Source organism: Tiliqua scincoides, chromosome 2 (genome assembly GCF_035046505.1).
Source record: "Tiliqua scincoides isolate rTilSci1 chromosome 2, rTilSci1.hap2, whole genome shotgun sequence".
In the NCBI taxonomy this organism is placed as follows: domain Eukaryota; kingdom Metazoa; phylum Chordata; class Lepidosauria; order Squamata; family Scincidae; genus Tiliqua; species Tiliqua scincoides.
Window position 1 is genome coordinate 188,011,767 of NC_089822.1, and position 15,719 is coordinate 188,027,485.

At 42.3% G+C, this 15,719-nt stretch overlaps 1 pseudogene; it reads right to left on the reverse strand.

Moving 5' to 3' along the window:
* Positions 1-14,821: 14,821 nt before the first annotated feature.
* Positions 14,822-14,940, reverse strand: LOC136642660 (5S ribosomal RNA; annotated as a pseudogene).
* Between the last annotated feature and the right edge of the window lie 779 nt (positions 14,941-15,719).

Consider the following 15,719-nt stretch of genomic DNA (forward strand, 5'->3'; position numbering starts at 1 on the left):
TGCTGTTTATGACAGCAGAATGCAGGTTTTGCCATCTTAAAGCCCAATCCTATCCACACTTTCCTGGGAGTAAGCCCTATTGACTTTAATGAGACTTACTTCTGAGTAGACATGTATAGGATTGGGCCGTTAAATGGCAGATAGGATTGTGCTATATTTATTAACTTTTAACTTCATTTTATATGAGTACCTATCTCTTAAAGGTATTGAATTATCAAGAAGTGAATACAACTAACTACGAAGGCATATTGAGTTTTTTTTTTCTTAATTTGATTCCTTGATGTTGATACAATCTTAGCTGCTTTTAAGAGAAAAAATAGATCCAATCAAAGATATTCAATCAAATAAAAAGTAATTTCATCAATTATGAGAATATTTATGTTTCTCTCAATGGACTAGGGGTTGGATTCAAAGGTTTGTAAGTTCCACCAAGCACAATAAAACACACAAATGGCATTATACTGAATAAGAGAAAAAAAAATGATATTATAAGAAATTAAAGACTTCATAAGAACATAAGAACATAAGAACAGCCCCACTGGATCAGGCCATAGGCCCATCTAGTCCAGCTTCCCATATCTCACAGAGGCCCACCAAATGCCCCAGGGAGCACACCGGATAACAAGAGACCTCATTCTTGTGCGCTCCCTTACATCTGACATAGCCCATTTCTAAAATCAGGAAGTACAGGAAGTTCTGCAGTTGGGTGCAGAACTTTATTTTTTCTAATAAAATCTGTAGCATATTCTCTTATTGAGAACTTGAGGTAAGTTTACACATACTTCTGTAGAGGCTTCTGTGAAGTTTATACGTATTGTTCAAAATCAGCACTGATTTCCTCCGTGATGAGTAAGGGGCACAATTGGGTGGGGAGAGGATTTGACCCAAGAGTTTCTGAAATTCTGCTGATATAATAAGATAATTTATTCATCTCAAATTATTTTAATCTGGCACAGCAGGTTTTTGTATTGTACTGTTATACTCCAATCTTAAGCATAGTTATTTGTAAGCTAATTTCTCTGAAGTCTGACATTTACTATAACGAGCAAATTTCAGTCCCAGTCTTCCTTTCCATAATGCTTTTCTTCCTTTTAAAATAGCACTTTGTTGAATGTAAGCTCCATGTAGGGTAAACTGGTTAAACATGTTAGATTACTATTTTAAATGAATAAGCAATGCTTTCTTTCTTCTTCTTTAAGAACACAAAGAAGCTCATGGCAACTATAGAATACCCTCTGTTTGTTTTGGAAATTTTGGAATGATATCATGTTGCAATGCAATTTTAAAATAAGAAATATGCTTACAAGCCCAGCAACAACCAATTTCAATATACATACTGGATTCTATTGTCACCAAATCTAGACTGTACAGAACACTATCCTCAATGCACACAATGTTGTGATAATTGGGTATTCAGTGGCTGCAGACTTAATGGGAGTCAAGGCAAAATGAAGAGGGATATTTTAAAGATATTAGAACAATGGAGCAGACTTTCTTAGATAAATTAAGAGTTTATCCATAAAGATTTCCATAAAGGTCTTCTTTCCTCTGTTCCCAGTTAGCCAATCTATGCTATAAGATAATTTTTAAATTTTTGTTCTCTAATACAACCACAGAAATCGAGACTTGACATTGTAGCTTGCAGCTGAAGACTTGTAGCTGGATGTCTTACTACGGGTGCATTCCTAACCCACTTTCCAGCACTGACATCAGGGCAATGCAGCTCTGAGGTAAGGGAACAAACATTCCCTTACCTTGAGGAGGCCTCCATGCCTGCCTCCCAACTGCAGAAAGCAGCACATGCCCCATTGGTACAGCTATGCCAATGCTGGAAAGTTGGTTAGAATTTGGGCCTACATGGATCAAGTGCTAAAACCATAGTCTTGAGCTGCAATCATATTTAAGCATCATATACATATTTACCTGGGAATAAGTTTCATTAAATTCATTGGAAGTTGTTTCTGAGTAGATACGCATAGGTTTGCGCTATTAGCTAAATAGTAATTCAGAAGAAGATATACATGGATTTTCTAACAATTATCCTTCCTTGCTCATTATTTGGTTCATCAACAGTTTCTTCCAATATATGGTACTTATGATTAGATCTGCCCTGCATAACATAACACGTTTCATTCAACTCAGCGCATACATGTGGTCCTATGCTACATGTACATAAAATCTTGGTTAGAACAGACCTTTGTTCCCAGAAAGGTTAATACAATCTAAACGTGTTCATGATAAAATTGACTGAATACACTGTATGTAGAACCACGTTTTGTACTGTTTCCCAAACCCAGGAACAAATATTCTGTTTAATCTTAAGATCCCTTATCTCCTTTGTCAAATATCCCTTAACTGGTATAGGCCCTTCTGTCAGATGATAAGTTTATGGGTCTCACTACAGAATCCGCATTTTCAAACATAAGGAAATTTCGGGAATGTTGTTTTAAAAAAACACAATCAGAAAATGGCTATAGATTTTGAGATCTTTCTGTAGGTAAAAATCACCACCTTTTCAAACTGCAGCATTTCAACCCTTTCTCAACTACTTTCTTTTATAGAGTACAGACCCTGAGGCATTGATTGATTGTCCAGCTGATTTGGTCTGTTGTCAGTCAATTACAGGCTTTTTGTTTTGTATTCATTCACTCATTCAAGTGATTAAAATAAGCATCTCAAATAAAGAGATGACATCTGAAGAGACGTAATTTCACATATTTAAAAGAAAACACATATCAGAGAATCAACAGTTATAATTCATACACAACTATGTATATATGCCTGGAACAGCCTCCATGTCTGTTCCAGGCATATATGTCTCCAGGCATATAAGGGAGGGCACCAGGATGAGGTCTCTTGTTATCTGGTGTGCTCCCTGGGGCATTTGGTGGGCCGCTGTGAGATACAGGAAGCTGGACTAGATGGGCCTATGGCCTGATCCAGTGGGGCTGTTCTTATGTTCTTATGTCTCTGTTCAATACAATGCTTCCCTTCCTGCCTTCATCATTTCACTAGTTCTGCTACTTTAGCAAAGCTGTTCTTGAATTACCCCAACCTCATCTTATTCCATTTTGTCATGATTTTAGATAGGAAGCTTCAGAGGCAAAAGGGAATTTCAATCCTGTTACACCTCTGTAAGCCTCCTGCTTCGCTATGGGTTTCCTTGGAACTGCACTAGCTATTTTGGTAACATGTCCAAGGAGAGAAAGGGGGCAGAGAGGTTGCAGAAAAGAGGAATCGGATTTTCACCGATCACCACCAGATCCATCCCTTCCCGTGGCCTCCCTACCCCCGTTATGCCTCTCCCTGACCATTTTCACCCCCTTTCTGACCCCCCCCCCATTCTGCATTCCTCCTCCCCACAACTTTACCTTCCTTGGGCAGCTTTGGATCTGCTGGCACAGGTGGGAAGGCTCCGACCTTCCTGTCAGCATCCTCGCAGCACACTACTCAGTGAGCTGCTGGAGTACCTTTCATGGCTGGCACTGATTGCTTTACAGCAGATAGCATCAGCAGAATACAAGTTCTACTGATGGCCAGGCCCATTAGGATTGGATCATAAGAATATTTATATATCAGTTTTCAACAGCAACAAAAATGTTCACAAAGTAGTTTACATAGCAAAGTAAATGCCACTCTGTCCCAAAGGGGCTCTCAATTTAACCAAAGATGCAGAAGAAATGCTGGGAAGGACACAATACTGAGATTAAAAGGGGAAGTTACTCTCCAGCTGGTAAAAGAGAGCTCTTCCTGATATGGTGCCATCAATCTCAATGCCAGCACCAGCAAACCCTGCGCTGAGCCCCCATGGTGCCCCTCCAGCTACTAACCAATGGCACATTGGACACTACCACTCTCACTAGCCCCAACCTCTACTCATATTAACAGAAAGTGAGAGTGCTCCACAACTGTACAACTGCATGTGAACAGGTCTGTGTACCCATGATTGGAAATTCATATCATCCCAGGGCTACTGATCACATGTCCAGAACACACACATATAAATATGGTATATAAATAATACCGGACCAACCCCTCAAATATAATACACCTGATATAACAATAATAGGAAATAGAAATGTCTGGCTGGTTCATATTGCAATTCCTGGAGATGCCGGAGTTGATGAAAAAGAACTTGAAAAAATGACAAATACCGAGACCTGGTCATTGAAATCGCACAGCAATGAACAAAGCATATCAAAGTGATCCCTAATGTCATTGGGGCGCTTGAAATAATCTCAAAAAGTTTTGGAAATTACTTTAAACAACTGCAGCTTACTGAAATAACACCATCAGAACTGCAAAAAACTGCACTTTTAGGAACATCGTACATACTGCGCCAATACCTAGTTCAGCCACTGTGCCGTGGTGTGCCATGAGTGGTCCACAGGTGTGCCTGAGGAATCTGGAGAAAGGTCATTTATTAGTAGGGCCAGTGGGGGATGTGAGCCTCCCACTGGCAGCATGGTGTGCCTTGTCAATTGTCAAAAACCTGATGATGTGCCTTGACAATTTTAGTGCCTTGTCAATGTGCCAATGAAAAGGTTGAAAATCGCTGACCTGGTGGATACTTATGTCTCAGGCTGAGATTTGTATCAATTGTTCAACACCAGTTAACAACAATGTTTCATGTTGTTTGGATGATGATGATGATGATGATGATGATGATGATGATGATGATGATGATGATAAATTCTAGCAGCACAAGATCAGGCTCTGCAAATGAATGTAATGAAGACAAAAATACAAGGCACCAGTGATGATAGTAAATGTAGTTTATGCAAAAAATGGGATGAAACAATCAATAATTTCATTTGCAACTGTCCCAAAATAGCCAACAACGATTACAAAGAACGGCACAATAATGTGGTTAAATTAGTTCACTGGGCCTTATGTAAATGGTACAACATACCTATTTCAGAAAAGCCGTGGCAACACCAGGTAGAAAGAATAGTAGAAAATGAAGAGGTCAAAATCCTGTGGGACTTTCGGATACAGACTGACAGATGCATGGAAGGCAATACTCCAGATATTACCATCATAGAAGCCAGGCGTGTGTTAAACATAGATGTCGCCAATCCTGGCGACTTGCAAATTTTGGAGAAAGAACAGGAGAAAGTAACCAAATACTGCAACCTGTGCATAGAACTGACACAAATCTGGATGAAGCATGTAAAAGTGCTGCCAATAGTAATTGGCACACTAGGAAAAATGTCAACACAATTTAACATCACTACTTTGCACAACTGGATGCCCCGGCAATAACACCAGTCAAATTACAGAAGACCACCATAATTAGCACAGCATCCATCCTTTGTCGGTACCTCATCTACACCTAGACGTCAGGCAGATGTCCGTGTGGATGAGGATTTACCAGCTGATAAATGTTGTGTTTTTTGTGTGCGTACGATCATTATCAGCTGTGTTGTCATGTTGATGTGAATAAAATAAATAAATAATGATGATGATGATGATGATGTGTGGAGGCTCACATGGAGTGAAAATAGCCACCTTCTGTTGAATATATGAATGTCATGAGCAGAAGCAAGTAGGTGTGATCTCCCTACCCCTCTATGTGTTCACTCAGTATAGAGTGAGAATAGGGCTATAATCAATCCTTGATCTCTCCCCCATCTCTCTCTTGGTCTACTGTAGATTATAGACTCTCTGTGCAGGAACTGTGTTACTTGTATGATCTGTATATCACCTTCCACTATCACCATTAATATTTCACTGGTTAATTGGATCCCCAAGTTACGGTGTTCAAGTTAGGATGAGCATGTCGGCACTTTTGTGCAGGGACAGTACATCCTTTGTGTGCTTTTGCAAAGGCGCAATAATGCTGAATTGGTAAGAGCCAGCTGTTTTGACCTATGTGCATTTCAACTGCTGTTCAGACCTCCAGAATAGAACTGGTACATATGTAGTAATAAATTTGAATAAAATCCCTTGGATTTCATTTAATGTAATATTGGGCTATTTATGGATAAGTGCCATTTGTAGTACCAACATTTGTAGTTGCCATTTGTAGTGCCAACAAATTCGTAGGGACAACTTTAGACATTGCACAGAAGAAACCTTGGATGCTGTTGAGTTGCAGCCAGTCAGGCTTCCTGATAAGTGTGCTTGTGTAGTGCATGGATTTGCCACATTCACAATTGGCTTAGATGCACAGTTATTTAATGTGTATACCTCAACATAATGTGTAAATTTGGTCTTATGCCTGTTGCTTGGGCACCCTTGTTTCAGAACTTCCAAATTCAGGGTTTTGGGGTGTCCATACATGTACATATGTGTACATATAGTATTTCTTACACCAGTTGAGGACTCTCACTTTCCTAGAAAAATGTATGAAAATGCAAAATGCATATTACACCGTATATCACTATTTTGTGTAAAACAAAACAATCATTTCCAAGAACCAGAAGAATGATTTGGATTTAAAGGAAAGTCACATAATACAAGTATATCATGATATGAAAATGTGGCTGGATTCAGGTAAGTCTTTTCTTCTACTTCTGGAAAGAACTAATAGTCTGCCCTGCCACCTGTTGGCAGACCGTAGTTTGTGAAACATGAAACTAGTACACTTTGTTATCATACAATGAGACTGGTGCTTGGGGTTGCTTAAATTAAGTCAAGAATTCACTCCAGATATTCTGCCATTGACAAGCGGAAGCAGAAACAGAACAGTGTTAGGAAGTAGAGATGTGATAACATTTGAATAAATTCCGAAAAAGTCCTTTCTGATGTTCTGAGCTACTTATTGAACTTCACAGGTCTGCAGAAGCTAGAATCATTCACAAACAAAAACCCCAAAGGGGTCACAAAAGCCCCCAAACACAGTGCTTCCTGGGAGTTTAAAGTTTAATCAGACTGTACACACTTGGATTCCTAGAGAGAGATTAGAAATTCCTATTGGTGAAGGCAGGAAAGTACTTTTCATTTTATTTTCACCTCGGTGATTGCTAATCCCCCCTGCTCTGTGGACAAATGAGGAATTGCTTAGTAAGTTTTCTGGGGTCCCAGTTTATTAGCATTTCTCTCCTTCCCAAATAAGCAACTCTGCAATTTAGGTATTACAAAGCAATTCATTTCTCAAGATCCGGGCTGCTACCAATAGTGCATAATGGCCAGGTTGGGGAGGCTTGGTGCACACATAAATACTTAGAAGAAATATAGGGGCAGCTCCCACCCATATGGTGCCATGGTATAAGCAGCTTCTCAGCACCATTCCATTACAACATCCTACCTCGAACTTGTACTGGCGCAGGCCTCCCTGTGCCAGCTTCCGAGTGCTGCATACGTGCCATAAAGCACACTTGCAGCAACTTGGGAGCAGGCTGCACTGCCATAAGGATGTGTGCTGGCATGCCCCCACCATAAGCCATTCTTGTGCCAGCTGAGCAAGGTAGGCTTGTGCCAGGTGGTGCAGGGAGAAGTGTGAGGGTGTCAGGAGGGTGTTTGGGGGAGGGAAGGTAGAAAGGGTGAGGATCAGACCGAGAAGGGGTGGGGTTAGTGATAGCAGCACATGCCAAATCCTAAACCCCCAGCCCCAGCCCAGACAGACTTACATGGGCTGCTCAGATTTGAGCCAGCTAAATAGCTGGTGCAGATCCAAGTAGCCCCATAGGGCAGACTGGGGTATTATTTGGGGTAAGGGGAAAAATATTCCCTTCGTTCGAGAAACAACCAAGCTATACGGCCTGACTGTATCAGTACAAGTTAGGATTTGGCTGTCCACCTTTCTTCTAAGAAGTTCAAAGTGGCATAAATGGGACTATCACATTTTGCCTCCCCTCCCCCCCCCCCCCATAGTCATGTTAGGATGGATTAGGTTGCAAGATTGTGACTGGCCCAAGGCTACTTTGTAAGCTTCATTGCTGAATGGGGGTTCTTGCTCCCAAGTTCCTCCATTTAATCCAACCCTCTGTCACTACAATGCACATTTGGAGGGATGGGAGGTCCTTTAGAAGGCCCACCTGCTGAGGAAAAGGACCTACAACCCTTTCAGTAAAAGTTCCATCCATTCCCAAAGAGAAGATATCCATAAACACCTGTAGTATTAACAACTGAAATGTACAAAATGTGTACAAAATTGTGAGTGCATTATTTAAATATACAAAACTAATGGTATGAAATGAAATGATAATGTCTGGGAAGAGCTGTACCACAGGATACAGTTTAATAGGGCTCTTAATTATCCTAGGGCGCAATCCTAACCCCTTATGTCAGTCCTTTCCAGCACTGACATAAGGGCAATGCAGCTCTGAGGTAAGGGAACAAACATTCCCTTACTTTGAAGAGGCCTCCGTGAGTGACACCCAACTGCACAATGCAGCACACGTCCCATTGGCACCGCTATGCCAGTCTGGAAAGCACTGACACAAGGGGTTAAGATTGCACCCCTAGAGTACTATATTATAAAGGCAAATATCTTATTCCTTTCCCCATACATTTTATTCAATTGGCAAATTTGCAAACATGCCTGTGAATCCAAAAATCTATGGATATGGATCCAAAATACATTTTGCTACCCCCAACTTCCCTCATTAATATAAAATAAGACTGGTGAAGTTTCTAATGCTTGTGGAATTATGGGGATGACAAGCTCCTGTATCTTTAATAGAGACATATAGTGGATAATATAAATGTCCTCTTTTGTACCCAGTTACTTTACGTGGTGTGTTTCTTGATTTCACTTCTTTTTATGTTGCATTCACTCAAGATCAGCTCAGAGGTATCATTCGTATAAATGAGCCCAAAATGCTGCATCAATGTTAAATCATAGCAACAATTAAAAACCAACTTCATGTAGTAACATCTTGCAGAATGAGGTTGTAAAGGAAAAGGAAATCAACTGAGCTAGATATCAGGCTGGGCCATTTACCAACTAACCAGTCCAGGAAGCCCAGGCATAGCAGACAGTTTATAAAAGCCAGATTGCCAGTTGACTGCTTTTGTGCATTCAAAGGGCTGCAAAACTGCCAGATGGGTAACCTGATTGTAAACCAAATACCACCTCCAACGGAAACACCCCATCATTTTTATTTCTGGTGACTGGATGCAACTTTCTGTAATGTTGCTCACACTGCAGTTACAGGTGTGCTAGGATCAGTGTGAACATCGAACACGCCTGACTCCAGTGGCTGCTGCCTTCTTCTCTAGCTGGTAACTGGCCACATATCCACAATGGAGTAGGGAAAAGATTCAAGTGACCAGCCTGCTCTTTGGTGTCATGCTGTTCATCTTTCAGATACTACCAAGTGAACAAGAGTACCAAGTTTGCATTGCAGTGTACAGTAAGTATTTGAAATCTACTGTGCAATGAAAATCAGGGGATGGGAGAAAGTCAAGAGTAAACAACTTGGAGAAGTAGCCAAGCTATGAAAAATATGTTGCAGTTCTTGTGTTGCCTGCTATGCTTTATGAGTCATCTTTCAAGCCCACTCCAGAATTATAGTGTGGGTTCTTTTGTAAACACTTGTAAGGAGCTCCAAAGGCCGTTGGCTTGTGGTGTCTCCTGGCTAAAAGACAGAGCACACCTGAATTGCAAACCATGGCTTTCTTGCCTCTGCTATCATTTACAAGGTGGCTTTAGCAAACAATCCAGTTATGAGAGTATTTGCTGATCTTAAAGGGTTGTTGTAAGAGCTCCATCAATACACATGAAGTGCTTGACACACTCAGAAAGGGCTATTGAAATGTTAAGTATTATTGTGTACTTTATGCATCCTAGTATAGCACTTGTTAAAGGGAGAGTAATCTAGGATTCCTTTGAGAGTGCATTAAGGCTTCAGTAATAGCTGATAAAGTTTACTTAAAAGGACTGAGCCACTGATACCAAACACAGCCACAGAGTATTGGAGGGTATGCTCTGGATGAGATGCACACTCGGTGGATATGAAGCAGTGGTGGTGAGGCCCAACAAACTTGACCATTAGCTTTTGTGAATTGAACATGCATCCTCTAACACTGGCCAGAAACCTTTGTTAACACACAGAGGTCCCATGGCAGACCTGCAGAGGATCTTAGCAGTCAGAGTAATGGGGGAAAGGGGGCAGTCACTGAAGCTTGAAATTTAAAAGCCATTGCTATAATATATATAGTCTGTGATTATTTTTAGTAAGCTGTCCTGGACCTATTTGGAGAAGATCTATTTGAAGAAGGCCTATTTGGAGAATGCTCCTTTTAAAGTAATATGCCTTCTTACAAGAGTGGGGGAAAAGGGAGCATGCTTGTTAGCTACAATCCCCTGTAACTGCACACTCACTGGCCATGAGTGCATTTGGCCAGAATTCCCAGAGGTTTCACATCACGTGAAGGAGTCAAACAATGGACATTTGGTTGTGTTGGCATTTCCAGGGACATTTCAGTGTGGGATGTGTTGTTAGTTGATGTGGTTCTTGTTCTATGAACATGGAAGGAGCTACGCCTGAAGAGAGCTATAAACAACCACTATTGTATATACCAGGGGTCTCCAAACCCCGACCCGGGAGCCAGATGCGACCTGCAGCAAGCCTCTTTCCGGCCCGCAGCCAACCTCTTGTCCCTTGAAAGCCTCTGGCCTACTCAACTGAACATGACCAGAACTGTGCTCTGATTGTGTCTGGAGGGTGTTCTGAGGGCCAGACAGGTTGAATGAATGAGCCCATTCATTCATTTATTCACTCATCTAAGTTCCATCTCTATTTATTTAAATTTTATATTTAAATTTTTTTCTGGCCCTCCACACCACGCCAGATATTTGAAGCGGCCCTCTGGACAAAAAGTTTGGAGACCCCTGGTATATACAGTTAGTTGGCAACCTTCAGTCTTGAGAGACTATGGTATCGCGCTCTGAAAGGTGGTTCTGGAACAATGTCTAGTGTGGCTGAAAAGGCCGATTCGGGAGTGACAATCCCTTCCACACTGGGAGCAAGTGCAGTCTGTCCCTGGCCTGTCTCCCTGGCTATGGGCCTTCCTTCTTTGCCTCTTAGCCTCAGACTGTTGGCCAAGTGTCTCTTCAAACTGGGAAAGGCCATGCTGCACAGCCTGCCTCCAAGCGGGACGCTCAGAGGCCAGGGTTTCCCACCTGTTGAGGTCCACTCCTAAGGCCTTCAGATCCCTCTTGCAGATGTCCTTGTATCGCAGCTGTGGTCTACCTGTAGGGCGCTTTCCTTGCACGAGTTCTCCATAGAGGAGATCCTTTGGGATCCGGCCATCATCCATTCTCACAACATGACCGAGCCAACGCAGGCGTCTCTGTTTCAGTAGTGCATACATGCTAGGGATTCCAGCACGTTCCAGGACTGTGTTGTTTGGAACTTTGTCCTGCCAGGTGATGCCAAGAATACGTCGGAGGCAGCGCATGTGGAAAGCATTCAGTTTCCTCTCCTGTTGTGAGTGAAGAGTCCATGACTCGCTGCAGTACAGAAGTGTACTCAGGACGCAAGCTCTGTAGACCTGGATCTTGGTATGTTCCGTCAGCTTCTTGTTGGACCAGACTCTCTTTGTGAGTCTGGAAAACGTGGTAGCTGCTTTACCGATGCGTTTGTTTAGCTCGGTATCGAGAGAAAGAGTGTTGGAGATCGTTGAGCCAAGGTACACAAAGTCATGGACAACCTCCAGTTAATGCACAGAGATTGTAATGCAGGGAGGTGAGTCCACATCCTGAACCATGACCTGTGTTTTCTTCAGGCTGATTGTCAGTCCAAAATCTTTGCAGGCCTTGCTAAAACGATCCATGAGCTGCTGGAGATCTTTGGCAGAGTGGGTAGTGATAGCTGCATCGTCGGCAAAGAGGAAGTCACGCAGACATTTCAGCTGGACTTTGGACTTTGCTCTCAGTCTGGAGAGGTTGAAGAGCTTTCCATCTGATCTGGTCCGGAGATAGTTGCCTTCTGTTGCAGTTCCAAAGGCCTGCTTCAGCAGGACAGCAAAGAAGATCCCAAACAAGGTTGGTGCAAGAACACAGCCCTGCTTCACGCCGCTTCGGATGTCAAAGGGGTCTGATGTGGAGCCATCAAAGACAACAGTGCCCTTCATGTCCTTGTGGAAGGATCTGATGATGCTGAGGAGCCTGGGTGGACATCCAATCTTGGGGAGAATCTTGAAGAGGCCATCCCTGCTGACCAGGTTGAAAGCCTTTGTGAGATCTATGAAGGCTATAAAGAGTGGCTGTCATTGTTCCCTGCATTTCTCCTGCAGTTGTCTAAGGGAGAATACCATATCAGTGGTGGACCTGTTGGCTCGGAATCCACACTGCGATTCTGGATAAACGCTCTCTGCAAGTACCTGGAGCCTCTTTAGTGCAACTTTTATTAATCTGCAGAGCGAGTTTTAATGATCTATGTCCAGTCATTTTCAGAAAATATTTATAAATAGGTCATCTTTGGGAGAAAACCTAACTTGCTTAAAGAGAAACAGATCAGAGATATAAATGAAAGAGAGGAAAGAAACAAGGGGGAAGGCAAGTTGTTCCTGGTGGGACATTATCAGAGATTTAGGTGACAGCTCAGGGGGCTAGAAGGCTAGACAGGAGAAGTTTATTTCCAAGTGCAGAAGGGAGAGACAGGAAAAGCAGGAAACTAAATTTAAAAGACAAAGGAGTCTTAGCCAAGGCAAGAAGATACCAAACCAGGGATTTGGTTCTCTGTAATGTGAATGTGGTCATACAGAGTAACCTAACCCTGTTTTGTTTAGCCAAAAATTATCCACGACTTGGAGCTTGCTTCTTGCTACAATATAACACATTTAGGGCCCAATCCTATCCAACTTTCCAGCTCTGGTGCAGCCGCAATGTAGGTCTGAGGTAAGGGAACAAACGTTCCCATACCTTGAGGAAGCCTATGTGACTGCCCCCCCCCCCAGGATGCCACACACACCCCATTGGTATTGCTGCACTGGCCCTGGAAAATTGGATAGGATTGGGCTCTCAGATGATATCCCCCTGCAGGTGCAATCCCCTGTTAACCAGGCACTTTTTCAAGTGGTGCTCCTCTTATATTTAGCAGGTGAGAGTAATTGCCCCTCTTCCCCCAAGCACAGTGTCTTTTCTAGTGGTTGTTTGCTGGTGTTCTTCTGCATCTTTTTAGATTGTGAGCCCTTTTGGAATAGGGAGCCATTTTGTTATTAGATTTTGTCTGTAAACTGCTATATGAACTCTTTTGTTGAAAAGCAGTATATAAATACTGTATAATAATAATAATATAAGGGCGTACATGGTTGATATATTCTAAGGTAGCGGTTCCCAAATTGTGGATCCATGGTCAGTTTTTAGTGGGCTGTGAAACTGTCAGGGCAGATTAGGCTATGTGCATCAAGATTAGGGTAAAAAAAAAACTTGCTACTTATGGGGAGCACTGCTGCCCATCATTATAGCTACAGAGGCTTGAGCAACTGGTAAAGTGGAATTTTTTTAAGATAGGTCCTGATGCTAAAACATTTGGGAACCACTGTTCTAAGGTGATTAGTGTCTTTGTTGGATACGTTCAGGTGTTTGTAGAAAAGGGAGCCTGAAGAAAAGATTCCCTTTCTCTGTCTTTTTCTCATGGAAAATAGATCTAATAAAACACACTCTCACAGAAGTAACTCATGGTCTGGGCTGGAAAAGGGGCATGGATTTCTTAAAAGGACAAGGGAATAAACATCAAATTGCTCTGACAATTTGACTGAGCGAGGGGAGAAAGGAGAGATGATAGTCAGAGAAGGCCTTTGCAGACACTTGTACCACTTCCGTATCTTCTGAGTTACTGTGGACACGAAGTGATATGGTTCATGGTTAGATAGGATCCACACATTCCTGGGGGAAACTTAGAATGGGCTGTTTGTACAAGGGAGAAATGGGAAGCAAGGCAAGGAAGTCAAGGGCACTTTTCCAGGGTAAGGTTCACAGGGAGGGGTTTGATGCTTCCAGATGCTGATGTTTCATGATTCCAGATGCTAAGGACAGAGGAAAAAGGAGGAGAGCAGATAGGGGAGAAGCTGGTTATCAGTCCTGGGTGATTGGGAGAGGCATCGCAATTCCCCAGTTGCTGATGATATGGAGTGCTTAACATAGCATAAATGGGTCACTCTCAGACACGCCACCTTAGGTGGAAAGAGCATGCAGACTTTGAGGGCAGGGGTCTCAGACCAGACTTCTAGTAGCTGTCCTTTGAATCTGATTTGAAGGCTTCAGACTTGCGTCAAGAGCACTTTGATCAGGTGGAGATTTCCTGGTATTTACTGTATTCCAGAGGTTACAGAGCATAGGCTGCAGTCCTTTGCACACTTTTCTGGGACTGAGCTCATTGAGCAGAAAGGAGTTTACTACTGCATAAATATGAATAGAATAGAATAAATGAATAGAATAAATATGAATAGAATTGTATGGCTAGAAGCTTTCAAAAACAGAACTCCTAGAGGTAGAGTTACCAGCTACTGAGGTGGACAGAGTGCCTATTCCTTTAACCATTGTCTAGAAGAGGGAGTTTTTGGTAGCAAGTAATTACTATACTGTTAGATATATTCTGTGCAGTTTTTTATTTTTTTGCTTTTACATATTTTAGAGGGAATTTTGGCAGGTGCAGCTTTTTAAACCCTTCTATGTTGAGCTTCACTTGCCAAAATTCCTTCTTTTACACAGTGGTTAAAGATGTAGGTCCTCTGTTCCACTCTGTATCTGGTAACCCTAGCTAAAGGGGGCAAGAAAGCCCCAAAACATTTTGTTTACTGATGAGTTTGTGGGTGAGAGAGAGAGCCTGTATTCTTAGAGTGGCTTCATACCTAGAGAAATCCTTATTTCCTGCCCAGAAACAATAATGGTTGGCAACCTTCAGTCTCGAAAGACTATGGTGTAAGCCTATAGCACCCAGGATTCCCAGGCGGTCTCCCATCCAAGTACTAACCAGGCCTGACCCTGCTTAGCTTCCAAGATCAGATGAGATCTGGCATGCGCAGGGTAACATCAAAACAGGTGAAGGCAATGACATCACTGGGGGGAGGGAGCAGGCCACACCATGTGCCGCAAATGGGTGGATGACAGAACTACTCACCAAAATTTTTAAAATGTTGATATTTTTGAATAATACCATCATTTCGATTGATGCATAATTTCATGCAGAATGCAATTAACCAAACCACATATACCAAACATTATAGCTAAAAAAAACAGTAGGGGCAGAGCAATGGTATATTACCATGGCCACCACCCGGGGTGTTGTCCCACCCACTGCATGGGAAAAGGTCCATTTCAGGGTGACATGCTGGCCTTCCACACGGAGTGACGAAAACCTTAATGTTGCCACTGGATTAAGGACTTTTCAAGTGAGTAGTACAGTATATTTGAAGGCTGATTATGTGAACAGATGAGGATGGGAAGGAGATTAGAAATGCAGTGAGTTCTACAGTCTTACAGTGTGGTCCAGGTATATTTATTTTGAAGAAAGTTCCTTGGAGTCCAGAGGAACTGCACAGAATTGAATTGGCAGTGGGGGGGGGGGAGAAGAGCTGAATGTAAGAGGAACAAACCGAGAAATTGGTGGCTTGAGACTTTAATGGGGTGAACAATTTAAGGTTGAGAGATGCAACATTTTTCTTGTGGGGCTCTCTTGTTTTCTGTATGTTTCAGAAATGTATGTGTAGTAATAATAAAGAACCATCAGGCAGGAAAAGGCTATGAGCTCAACACATCTCCCCCACTTCCTTTCTCCAGTTTTGGCTTATGTTAGACTGCTGATTTCCCTGTTGTTTCCAAT